Raw genomic sequence first — 12,679 nt, 5'->3', positions numbered from 1 at the left:
TTCCTTCCTTCCTTCCTTCCTTCTTTCTCCAAATTGTTGGGATGGGGTTAAGACAAGCAGCTTTCTCTTTCTTTCTTTCTTTCTTTCTTTCTTTCTTTCTTTCTTTCTTTCTTTCTTTCTTTCTTTCTTTCTTTCTTTCTTTTGTTCTTTCTTTCGTTCTTTCTTTCCTTCCTTCCTTCTTCTATTTTTCTTTCTTTCTAATGTAAAGTTTTAGTCCCACCTAAGGTATGAAAGCCAATTGGTTCACTTTGAGCCAATCACCAGGAGATGGTGAGTTCTAGTCCTGCCTTAGGCATGAAAGCCAATCGGTTAACTTTGAGCCAATCACCAGGAGATGGTGAGTTTTAGTCCAGCCTTAGGCATGAAACCAATTGGTTCACTTTGAGCCAATCACCAGGAGATGGTGAGTTTTAGTCCAGCCTTAGGCATGAAAGCCAATCGGTTAACTTTGAGCCAATCACCAGGAGATGGTGAGTTTTAGTCCAGCCTTAGGCATGAAACCAATTGGTTAACTTTGAGCCAATCACCAGGAGATGGTGAGTTTGTCCAGCCTTAGGCATGAAACCAATTGGTTCACTTTGAGCCAATCACCCGGAGATGGTGAGTTTTAGTCCAGCCTTAGGCATGAAACCAATTGGTTCACTTTGAGCCAATCACCAGGAGATGGTGAGTTTTAGTCCAGCCTTAGGCATGAAAGCCAATCGGTTAACTTTGAGCCAATCACCAGGAGATGGTGAGTTTTAGTCCAGCCTTAGGCATGAAACCAATCGGTTAACTTTGAGCCAATCACCAGGAGATGGTGAGTTTGTCCAGCCTTAGGCATGAAACCAATTGGTTCACTTTGAGCCAATCACCAGGAGATGGTGAGTTTTAGTCCAGCCTTAGGCATGAAACCAATTGGTTCACTTTGAGCCAATCACCAGGAGATGGTGAGTTTTAGTCCAGCCTTAGGCATGAAAGCCAATCGGTTAACTTTGAGCCAATCACCAGGAGATGGTGAGTTTTAGTCCAGCCTTAGGCATGAAACCAAGTTAACTTTGAGCCAATCACCAGGAGATGGTGAGTTTGTCCAGCCTTAGGCATGAAACCAATTGGTTCACTTTGAGCCAATCACCAGGAGATGGTGAGTTTTAGTCCAGCCTTAGGCATGAAACCAATTGGTTCACTTTGAGCCAATCACCAGGAGATGGTGAGTTTTAGTCCTGCCTTAGGCATGAAACCAATTGGTTCACTTTGAGCCAATCACCAGGAGATGGTGAGTTTTAGTCCAGCCTTAGGCATGAAACCAATTGGTTCACTTTGAGCCAATCACCAGGAGATGGTGAGTTTTAGTCCTGCCTTAGGCATGAAACCAATTGGTTCACTTTGAGCCAATCACCAGGAGTTGGTGAGTTCTAGTCCCGCCTTAGGCATGAAAGCCAATCGGTTAACTTTGAGCCAATCACCAGGAGATGATGAGTTCTAGTGTCGCCTTAGGCATGAAAGCCGTCTGGGTGACTTTGGACCAGTCCCTCTTTCCCTCTCGGCCCAGCCTACCTCACAGGATTGTTGTGGTGGGGAAAACAGGAGGAGAAAGGAGTACTGGGCATCCCCTGGAACTATTTATATATATATAAAAATGAATAACCCAGCATTACGGGCTTCTCAAAGGGAGCTGGGTCTTTGCATTGATCGATCGATTATGTACTACCGATAGTCCTCAACTTAACAACAGTTCATTTAGTGACAGAAGATACAACGGCGTGGGGAAAAAAAGCTACCTATGACAGCTTTTCACACTTAATGACCATTGCCGCAGGCCCCCCCCCGGGGTCACGTGATCAAAATCCAGACGCTTGGCAACTGACTCAAGAGTTGTGACGGTCGCAGGGTCCCAGGGCCACGTGCTGGAAAAATGAGAATATACCATCACAGAAAGAAGTGATAAGAAAAATCCTGGACTGTGCAGAGATGGACAAATTAACAAAAGAGATAAAAGAAAAGGAAGACACAGAGTACTATCTAGCATGGAACAAGTGGTCTGACTGGTGGGAGACTAGAAATAATAGAGGAGAATAAATGTGGAAAGGTCAAAAGTGAAAATGTGTGTATAATAATGTATAATAATAATAATATGAATTATTCTTAGTAAGAAGTAGAGTATGAAGGAAGAAAAAATGTAAATAAGAAACAACGGGGCAATAAGGACAAATATTTTAAAGAAGAATAAGGGGGAGAAATGTAAATAATAGAAGATTACCGTTACATAATCGCTGTTAAAAAAAGGGGGGGAAGAGTATATACTGTGTATGTATGTGTGTTTTGTTTTGTTGGTTTAAAAATTATATATATATTTGTTGTTGCTGTTAATTGCGAAGTCGTGTCCGACCCATCGCGACCCCATGGACAACGTTCCTCCAGGTCTTCCTGTCCTCTACCATCTTCTGGAGTCCATTTAAGTTCACACCTACTGCTTCAGTGACTCCATCCAGCCATCTCATTCTCTGTCGTCCCCTTCTTCTATTGCCCTCCATCTTTCCCAGCATTAGGCCCTTTTCCAGTGAGTCCTTCCTTCTCATTAGGTGATATATATATATATATATATATATATAGTTGTGACGGTCGCAGGGTCCCAGGGCCACGTGACCCCCATTTGCAACCTTGCGACAAGCAAAATCAATGAGGAGGAAGTCCAATTCGCTTAACAACCGGGTTACTGATTTAACAACTGCACGGACTCGCTTAACGACTGGGGCAGAGGTCGTAAAATGGGGCAAAATTCCGTGAACAACTCTCTTGTTTAGGACTACCTCCAAAAAAGGCGCCTTGTTGACCCTACAAGTTGTTTCTTCCCTGACTTACATTTGCTACCAAGGAATACTTTACAAAAATAAGAATTGGTTACCTTCTAGCTCAATGGTTCTCAACCTTTTTAATGCCGCGACCCCCCAACCGGTCGTAAGTCGAGGACTACTCAACCGGTTGTAAGTTGAGGACTACTCAACTGGTGCAGCACCGTTTGCAGAATGGGACTTTTGGCGGGCTCAGCAGGGCAGAGACAGCCTGGACAATTCCTATTGGCTTTTGAAAGCCAATAGAATTAGACTCTATTCAAGAGAGTCTATTCTATTGGCTTTCAAAAGCCAATGGAATAAAAGGGAGGAGCACAGCTAAGGAAAAGGGGGAAAAAATGGCGGACTGCGTTGTTTGGTGACCCCCGAGAAATGGTCGTTCGACCCCAAATGGGGTCCCGACCCACAGGTGGAGAACCACTGCTCTAGCTGAAACCTCCTTATTTCAAAAGTAAACATAACAAGAGATGGTTGTAAATCTGTTGGGATTTCCAGATTTGGAGATGGGGTCCACCGCCTACATTATAATGAGGGATGTGAGTGGAGAGAGTTAACTTTTGCTGCTGGTAATCTAGTCTCTCCTATCCAAATTTCAGAATTTATTTATTCCAATATAGTATTCCAGTTCATTCGGTGACTGGGAAGGGAAGGAAAGAAAAAAAGGGGGAAAGAAGGAGAGGAAAGAGAGGGAAAGGGAAAGAAAGGGAAGGGGAAAATAGAGAAAAGAAAGGAGAAAGAAAGGGAAGGGAAAATTAGGAAGAGGAAAAGGGAAGGAAAAAGAGGGAAAGGAAACGAAAGGAAAAAGAAAGGGAAGGGAAAAATAAAGAAGGGAAAGAAAAGAAGAAAAAGGAAAGGAAAAGGGAGAGGGAAGAAGGGAAAGGGGAAAGAAAGAGAAAAAGAAGGAAAGGAAAAAGGGAAGGGAAGGAAACGAGAGGGAAAAGAAAAGAAAAAGAAGGGAAAAGAGAAAGGGGAAAAGGGAAGAGAAGGAAAAGGGGAAAGGAGGAAAGGAAACAAGAGGGAAAGGAAAAGAAAGGGAAGGGAAAAGAAGGAAAAAGGGAAGGGAAGGAAAGGAAGGGGAGGGAAAAATTGAAAGCAAAGGAAAAGAGAAAGGAAAAAGGGAAGGAAAAGGGGAAAGGAGGAAAGGAAACAGAAGAGGGAAAGGAAAAGAGAGGGAAGGGAAAAGAAGGGAAAAGGGAAGGAAAGGAGGAAACAAGAGGGAAAAAGGAAAAGGAAAAGAAAAAGAAGGGAAAAGAGAAAGGGGAAAAAGGGAAGAGAAGGAAAAGGGGAAGAAGGAAAGGAAACAAGGGGAAAAGAGAAGAAAGGAAAAAAAAGGAAGGGAAGGAAAGAAGAAGGGAACGGGGAAAGAAAGGGAAAAAATAAAGAAAGGAAAAAGGGGAGGGAAGGGAAGGAAAGGGAAGAGAGAAAGGGAAGAAAGAGAAGAGAAGGAAAAGGGGAAAGGAGGGAAGGAAACAAGGGGAAAAGAGAAGAAAGGAAAAGAGGAAAGGGAAGGGAAAGGAAGGGGAGGGAAAAATAGAGAAAGCAAAGGGAAAATAAAAGGAAGGGAAAAGAGGAAAAGAGAGGGAAGGGAAAAGAGGAAAAGAGAGGGAAGGGAAAAGAGGGAAAGGAAACAAGAGGGAAGGGAAGGAAAAGGGGGAAAGGAGGAAAGGAAACAAGGGGAAAAGAGAAGACAGGAAAGGGGGGAAGGGAAGGGAAAGGAAGGGGAGGGAAAAATAGAGAAAGCAAAGGGAAAAGGAAGGGAAGGGAAAAGAGGAAAAGAAAGAAGAAGGGAAAGGGAAAAACAGAGGAAGGAAACAAGAGGGAAGGGAAGGAAAAGGGGGAAGGGAGGAAAGGACCCAGAAGAGGAGAAGAGAGGGGAGGGGAAAGAGGGAGGGGAAGGGAGGCCTTCTGCAGGGACCCTCCTCCTCCTCCGCCGCCGCCTTGCAAGGCTCCCCCGCGGCCGCTCGACGTCGCCCTCCGTCCCGCCTGCGCCTCGGCCGCCTCTTCCCCGCCAGGGAGGGAAGGAGGGAAGGAGGGAGGCGCGCCGGAGGAGGAGGAGGAGAAGCCGCCGCGGCCGCCGCCGGAGGGGCCGGAATTGGCTGCTGGGAGGGCGCAGCGGGCCGGGCGGCGTTTCCGGAGGCGGCGGCTGCTCCTGCGGGCTGGAGCCGCGCTCGATCGCTCGGGAGGCGGCCGGGGAGCCGCGGCAGGTAAGCCCGGCGCGCAGCATCCCCCCCCCCGCCCGCCAGCCCCCTCCCCCGGGAGGCTCCGGCACGGGGGGAGAAAGGGGGGGTGTCTTTGCGGTGGGGGGAGTCCGGAGAGGGGAGGGGAGGGCCTGTTGGGGAAGCCCCTTCCCTCCCTCCCTTTCCTCTTTTTCTTTCCCTCCCTCCCTCTTTTTCTTTTCCTCTCTGCCCTTCCACTAATCCTCTGTTGCCTTCCTCCCCTCCCTCTTCCCTGTCCTTTTCTTCATCCTAACCCTTCCTTCCTCCCCTCCCTCTTTCCTCTTCCCTGTCCTTTTCTTCATCCTAACCCTTCGCTATTTCCTTCCTTCCTCCCTCCCCTCTTCCCTTCCCTTCCCTCCCTCCCTTCCCTTTCCTTCCCTGTCCTTCCATTAACCCTTCTCTATTTCCTTCCTTCCTTTTCCTCCCCTCCCTTGTCCTTTTCTTCATCCTAACCCTTCTCTATCTCCTTCCTTCCTTCCCCTCCCTCTTCCCTTCCCTCCCTTCTCTGTCCTTCCATTAACCCTTCTCTGTTTCCTTCTTTCCTTCCTTTCTTCCCCTTCCCTGTCCTTTTATTCATCCTAACCCTTCTGTATTTCCTTCCTTCCTTCCTTCCCTCTTCCCTTCCCTTCCCTCCCTCCCTTCCCCTTCCTTCCCTGTCCTTCCATTAACCCTTCTCTATTTCCTTCCTTCCTTCCTTCCTTCCTTCCCCTCCCCTCCCCTCTCCTGTCCTTTTATTAATCCAACCACTATTTCCTTCCTTCCCCCCTCTTCCCATCCCTTCCCTCCCTCCCTTCCCCTTCCTTCCCTGTCCTTTTACTAATCCTAACCCTTCGCTATTTCCTTCCTTCCTTCCCTTCCCTCCCTTCCTCCCTTCCTTCCCTGTCCTTCCATTAACCCTTCTCTATTTCCTTCCTTCCTTCCTCTCCCCTTCCCTGTCCTTTTACTAATCCTAACCCTTCACTATTTCCTTCCTTCCCCTCCTTCTTCCCTTCCCTCCCTCCCTTCCCCTTCCTTTCCTGTCCTTCTCTATTTCTTTCCCCTCCCCTCCCCTTCCCTTTCCTTCCCTGTCCTTTCATTAACCCTACCCCTTCACTATTTCCTTCCTTCCTTCCTTCCTCCCTCCCTCCCTCCCTCCCTCCCTCCCTCCCTCCCTCTCACCACCACCCAATTCCTCCCTCCATCACAAACACCCCCTTTCTGCCCTGGGGGGGCAGTTGCGGAAGGAGGGGTCACCTGCCAGTCCCCATCTCTGGCTTGGGCATCCCCATTGTCTCCCTTTACAGACAGCCCCCCCACCCCCACCTCTTCCCGGTTCGGATCCTGGGCCTTGGATGCTTCCGATCTTGGGATGTGGGGCTCTTCGACTTTCCCCTCCTCTTTGGGGAGCAGTGGGGGAGGGGCTTTTCCGGGGGGGGGGGAAGCAGAAAGACAACCTGGGGGTTAAATGACACTGCATCTTCAAGAGAGACCTAGAGGGAGGGACAGAAAGATTGGCTCCAGAACCAAAAAAGGGGACACCCACCCAGCGCTGGCCAGCGGATGTAAGGTGGGGGGAAAGAGGAAGTGGGGGGGGTCCCCTTCCCATTTTGCATTTTCAGAAAAGGACCTCTTGGTTTTTACTCTTTCACTCCATTTAATTCCTGTCGTTCTGGGGTTTATAGATAGATAGATAGATAGATAGATAGATAGATAGATAGATAGATAGATAGATAGATAGATTTGATAGATAGATAGATAGATAGACAGACAGACAGACAGACAGACAGACAGACAGACAGACAGACAGACGGATAAATGTTCTTATTTTATTGCATTGCAAGCCCCCCCGCCTCTCAATGATGGGACGGGCGGCGTATAAATTTAATAAAGAAAAGAAAAGCTGTTGGCTCTGCGCAGAAGGGCTTCTCCCTCCAACCCACCCCCTTTTTACCTCCCCACAATTCTTTCACAGCCTGGAAGGGGTGGGGTGGGGGGAAAGCCTGCTGCAACTGCCAATCCAGGAATTGTAATGTAGAGAACTGAATTCAGAATTAAATGGCGAATTCCTAAAGAAAGAGAAAAAGCAAAAAGCACAGGCAATGTTTTAATCAGGGGTGTCCAACCTGGGCCATTTTAAGACGTATAAGACTTCAACTCGGCTGGGGAATTCTGGGAGTTGAAGTCTATAAGTCTTAAAATGGCCCAGGTTGGACACACACACACACACACACACCAGTTTTAACACTTCTACCCCGTTTGCAGGACTATGTCTGATGTTTTTCTGAACAACAGGCAATGGAGCATCTGGGATCAGAGAGTCAACCAAAATAAACCAAATTGAAATCTGTCCAATATAATAAGTATAGAGAGCTAGCTTAGCTGCAGAAACGTTTTTTATGCAACGGATTGTTATTCTTCATTCTGGCTGTTTAAAACGTTCTCCTGGGGTTAGTTTGGTTTTTTGGTATGTGTGTGTGTGTGTGTGTGTGTGTGTTTGTGCGTGTGTCTTTCCTCTGGGTGTATTTGTGTGCGACGCCGGGCAGAAAGTCCAGTACGAAAATAGTAAGGACAAATAATAAAAGTAACACAGAAAGGATATGAATAGCTTGGGCAAGGCCGATGTTGATTTTTAAAAGTTCACTAACTCACTTTTAGATGTTAACGTATGTTTTGGTGTTTCCTGTTGTTCATTGTTTAATAGTGTCTAATTCCAGCCACTCCTTCCGAAAAATCTGGCCAGGACACAGCATTGTGCAGGAAGACTTTGTCATCATATATATATATATATTTATTTTATTTTATTTTATTCACAATATATATATATTGTGAATAAAACGTTTTAACTTTTCCTGGTGATCAAGTTTTATTCACAATATGCACATACCCAGGAATCATGCTTCTATTTTTAGCATTCTTTTTAATATATACATACATACATACATACATACATACATATATTACTGCTGGGGGTTTTTTTCTGGATGGGGCTGATTTTATTGGTATTTGGTGTCTGTGCAAAAAGGTATTACGCAAGATTTTGCACAAATATGAAATAAGTAGGCTTAAGATAGGTCTGTGTGGTTTCCCCACAGCCTGAGATTGAAGAATATCTGCAGACTCTTTCACAAGCCCAAGAGTCTCCAGGCAGCCGCTAAATCATAAACCATAACTAACAAACCATGATGGCTGCGTATCGTGGTTTGGCTTAGCCTGTCACCTAATCCTGGGTAGTGGTTAGATTGCAAGGCTGTTCATCGTGGGGCTTCTTCTTGGTTAGGCAGAAAAAAAAGCACGCTGTGACTTCACCAGGCATATTTTCCCGAGAGCAAGCTCTATATATCGCCTATTTTATGATCTCCTTCGGAGGAAATAGGTTCGGCCTATCGATTGAGTGATTTAATTAAAAGATCACTGGCCCAGTAGCCCCCACCTTTCAGATCAGATGAAAAAGAAGAATCTGAAGGAAACGGGAGGGAGGTCATATGGCCTTATCTCCCATTTTAGAATAAGAGTGAGTTAAGTCATAGGCCCAAATCCAATTTGGTGGCTTCCGAAGCTTGTTCCAAAGGTGCCTTTTTTCCAAAATGCAACTGGACTTTCTTGGTGTTTTTTTTTTTTCCTTTGAAAACATTTGGCTTCTCATCCAAGAAGCTTCTTCAGGGAAGGGAAGGGAAGAAGGGAAGGGAAAGGAAGAAGGGAAGGGAAAGGAAGAAGGGAAGGGAAGGGAAGAAGGGAAGGAAGAAGGGAAGGGAAGGAAAGAAGGGAAGGGAAAGGAAGAAGGGAAGGGAAGGGGAAGGGAAAGGAAGAAGGGAAGGGAAGGGAAGAAGGGAAGGGAAGGGAAAGGAAGAAGGGAAGGGAAGAAGGGAAGGGAAGGGATAGGGAAGGGGAAGGGAGAAGGGAAGGGAAGGGAAGGGGAAGGAAGAAAGGAAGAAGGGAAGGGAAGGGAAGGGAAGGGAAGGGAAAGGAAGAAGGGAAGGGAAGGGAAAGGAAGAAGGGAAGGGAAGGGAAAGGAAGAAGGGAAGGGAAAGGAAGAAGGGAAGGGAAAGGAAGAAGGGAAGAGAAGGGAAGATGGGAAGGGAAGGAAAGAAGGGAAGGGAAAGGAAGAAGGGAAGGGAAAGGAAGAAGGGAAGGGAAGAAGGGAAGGGAAGGAGCTTCTTGCATGAAAAGCAAAATGTTTTCAAAGGGAAAAAAACCCAAGACTGTCCAGTTGCATTTTGGAAAAAAGCACCTTTGGAGCAAGCTTCGGAAGCCACCAAAATGGATCTGGGCCTACGACTTAACTCACTCTTATTCTAAAATGGGAGGTAAGGCATACGACCTCCTCCCGTTTCCCCATCTTAAACAGTTCTTCAGATTTTTTTCTTTTCCATCTGATTCGAAAGGAAAACATTTTTTTGGGGGGGGGAGAAGCACTTTTGGGACCAGCATGACCTTGGAGGATGGAGCACCTCCACAGACTTTCTGCAGCTTGCTTTCCTTAGGACAGTGTTTCTCAACCTTGACCATTTTAAGGCATGTGGACTTCAACTCCCAGAATTCCACAGCCAGCAGTGCTGGCTGTGGAATTCTGGGAGTTGAAGTCCACATGCCTTAAAATGGTCAAGGTTGAGAAACACTGCCTTAGGATGAGAGAACGTTGTTTGGGCGTCACTTTGAAATAGGAGATCTGTTAATTTTACGGCGTGCGTCTCAAAAGACAATTGTCTCAAAAGACAATTGTCAGACCTTTCCAGAAATCAAAAACAGAAATTCCATCAGGCTGTAGAAGAAAAAAAAAAAGGGGGGGGGGGAAGGTCTTGGCAAATTATTGTGGTGATTGTGACTCCTGTGTGGCTGACAAAAGGGAAAAAGACTCAAGTCAGCTTAAAATCTCTGAGGAGACGATCGGAATGCAATTTTGTTATGGCTACATCTGCGCCCCAAGCATCACGGATGCTGTGATGTTCTGATTTACTGAAGGAATCGTCTGAATCCTAGACTCAGCCAGCGTCAGCAGGAGACGTAAAACGTGTTGTGCGATTAATCCAGCCAATGGTGTGTTCGAGAGGGACTGTAACTCAGTCACGTTGTGTGAATCCTGATAGCCAGCCCTGTCTGTTCAGTCACGAAACGAGGGAAACGAGGCAGAAATGCACGTCCGAACGGGTTAAATATAATTGAAGCGGTATGTTGCATGGACTTCCTGTATGTACCTCAGTAATGGCTTCTGTATAGGAAAATGAACCAGAATTTGAACTCAGGTAGATTCTTGCAGTTGAGTTGCATCAACAGGAAGATGATTCACTTGTCTGAATAAGGTTGGGCTCATAGTATGGCATGGGATGCTGGAAATCTCACAGTGGGTGGGGTTCACATAAGCCAGAGGTCTTCAGACTGGGTCCTTTTGTGACTTGGGGATTTCAACTCCCAGAATTCCTCAGCCAAGATGCTTTAAGCCAGGAGTCTTCAAACTGGGCCCTTTTGTGATTTGGGGACTTCAACTCCCAGAATTCCTCAGCCGAGATGCTTTAAGCCAGTGGTCTTCAAACTGGGCCCTTTTGTGACTTGGGGACTTCAACTCCCAGAATTCCTCAGCCCGGCACACTGGCTGAGGAATTCTGGGAGCTGAAGTCCACAAGTCATCAAAAGGCCCAGTTTGAAGACCCCTGACATAAGCCATAAAACCAAGGTTTACAAAGCACACTGGCTAAATCCCTCCAACTTAGCACAAGGGTCCCCCAACCCCCTCAGGTCCCCAACCTACTGGGCTGTGGCCTATTTACAACCGGGCCACCCGAATGGTGGAGTGGCACGCATACACAGACACAGCTGGACTCGTGCAAGTGGCTGGCTGGCACGCACGCCCACTGCACCTCGCACAGCTGGGGGGGAGAGGGGAACCGGGCCGCGCGAGTGGCGGGCGGGGATGCACGCAGCTCAAGCCGCGTGGGCATGCACGTGGATGCTCCTGTGGGTTGAGCTGCGTGCTTGCACGGGCCCACCACTCATGCGATGTGGTTCCCCCTCCCCCCCCCCGAGCCGGGCCACCCAGCAGCACAGGTTGGGGACCGCTGGCTTAGCAGGCAGCCAGTCTTATCACCTGCTGCTGTTAAAACAAAAATAAGATGGTTCCCATGACCACGTGGACACCAACTTGACATCTCAAGGAGTTCCTAGAGAAAATTTTGTCCCCTCCAGCCACTTGCATTCCACTTGGAAAGCCTGACTGGGTTTGTACATACATGATTAATCGACGCTGGGTGAATCAGAGGCAGTTGGCTGAGTTCACCCAACACTCTGGGCTAAAGCTCCAGGCGAAATATATCAGCCGTAAGAGGTGGAGGCTGGCAGTCCATCCCGTGTCCTGATTTATATCCTGCAAGAACAATTTGCACACCGAGTCCCTGCGATTCAGGAGTCAACGTGAAACAAAGGGGGGGGGGAATTATTTTGCGTTCATTTTATTTTTTTTTATTCTAGTGGCCTCGATGTCATTATATGAGTAGCCCTAAACCAGTGGTTCTCAACCTGTGGGTAGGGATCCCATTTGGGGTCGAACGACCATTTCACGGGAGTCGCCAAACAACGCAGTCCGCCATTTTTCCCTCTTTTCCTTAGCTGTGCTACTCCCTTTTATTCTATTGGCTTTTGAAAGCCAATAGAAGAGACTCTCTTGAATAGAGTCTAATTCTATTGGCTTTCAAAAGCCAATAGGAATTGTCCAGGCTGTCTCTGCCCTGCTCAGCCCACCAAAATCCCATTCTGCAAACGGTGCTGTACCAGTTGAGTAGTCCTCGACTTACGACCGGTTGAGTAGTCCTCGACTTACGACCGGTTGGGGGGTCGCGGCATTAAAAAGGTTGAGAACCACTGCCCTAAACTCATGGCCGCAATTTCTGTTTGCTAAGTGAGACATTTATTCAGGGAGTTTTGCTCCCTTCTACGACCTTTCCCGCCACAGCCGTTCAGCAAATCGTTGTAGTTGTTTACGTTTGTTGTTGAATTGACTTTGCGTGTCCGAAGGTCAGAAAAGGATGTCGCAGGACCTGGGGGGGGGGGAAACCCTGTGACCGTCATAAATATGAACCCGGAGCCAAGCATCTGAATGTTAATCACATGAGCGCAGGTTATAAGTGTGAAAAACCATCATAAGCCACTTTTTCAGTGCCGTCGTAACTTTGAACGGCCACTAAATGAACTGCAGGTCAAGGAAGTACTTTGCACTTAAGGTTTTTGTTGCCGTTCGTCATAAGCTGCCTTGAGTTTTGGAATAAGCAGAGAGACGTGGTATAAGTTAAATAAAACGGATAGACCAAAAAAAAAAAAAAGGCAGCAAAACAATTTTAGGGTCTGGGAAGACTGGAAATTAACTGTTTTTTTGCAAGGCAGGAAGAAGGGTGATTTTTGACCATCGGCGGCTCGAAGCCTTCCTCCTTGCGTGAAAAACAGGAAAGCAAAAAGCCGAAGGAATGACTAATCTCATAGTTTCCATACTTGAGGAAATGAACAGAGTGGGTCTAGACTTGACTGGAAGGCCTTAAAGCAGTGGTTCTCAACCTTTTTAATGCCGCGACCCCCCACAACCGGTCGTAAGTCGAGGACTACTCAACCGGTCGTAAGTCGAGGACTACTCAACTGGTGCAGCAGCGTTTGCAGAAGGGGACTTTTGGCGGG

The 12,679-nt window shown here is 47.2% G+C and overlaps 1 protein-coding gene across 11 annotated transcripts in view; it reads left to right on the top strand.

Annotated features, from left to right (window-relative positions):
* Positions 1–4,906: 4,906 nt before the first annotated feature.
* Positions 4,907–12,679, top strand: part of APBB2 (amyloid beta precursor protein binding family B member 2) — a 111,548-nt gene continuing 103,775 nt past the window's right edge. For 9 of the 11 annotated variants that reach the window (XM_039325286.1, XM_039325292.1, XM_039325291.1 and 6 more), the window contains exon 1: positions 4,940–5,035. The gene's annotated coding sequence lies outside the window, so the exon portion shown is untranslated. Of the gene's footprint in view, positions 5,036–12,679 lie in introns of all 11 variants that reach the window. The other 2 variants (XM_039325283.1, XM_039325294.1) reach the window with 2 other exon arrangements.

The sequence above is a fragment of the Crotalus tigris genome, unplaced genomic scaffold, assembly GCF_016545835.1.
Source record: "Crotalus tigris isolate CLP2741 ecotype Arizona unplaced genomic scaffold, ASM1654583v1 scf7180000024321.1087588, whole genome shotgun sequence".
In the NCBI taxonomy this organism is placed as follows: domain Eukaryota; kingdom Metazoa; phylum Chordata; class Lepidosauria; order Squamata; family Viperidae; genus Crotalus; species Crotalus tigris.
The sequence above is the reverse complement of the archived record's forward strand: the minus strand, read 5'-3'. Positions and strand labels throughout refer to the sequence as shown.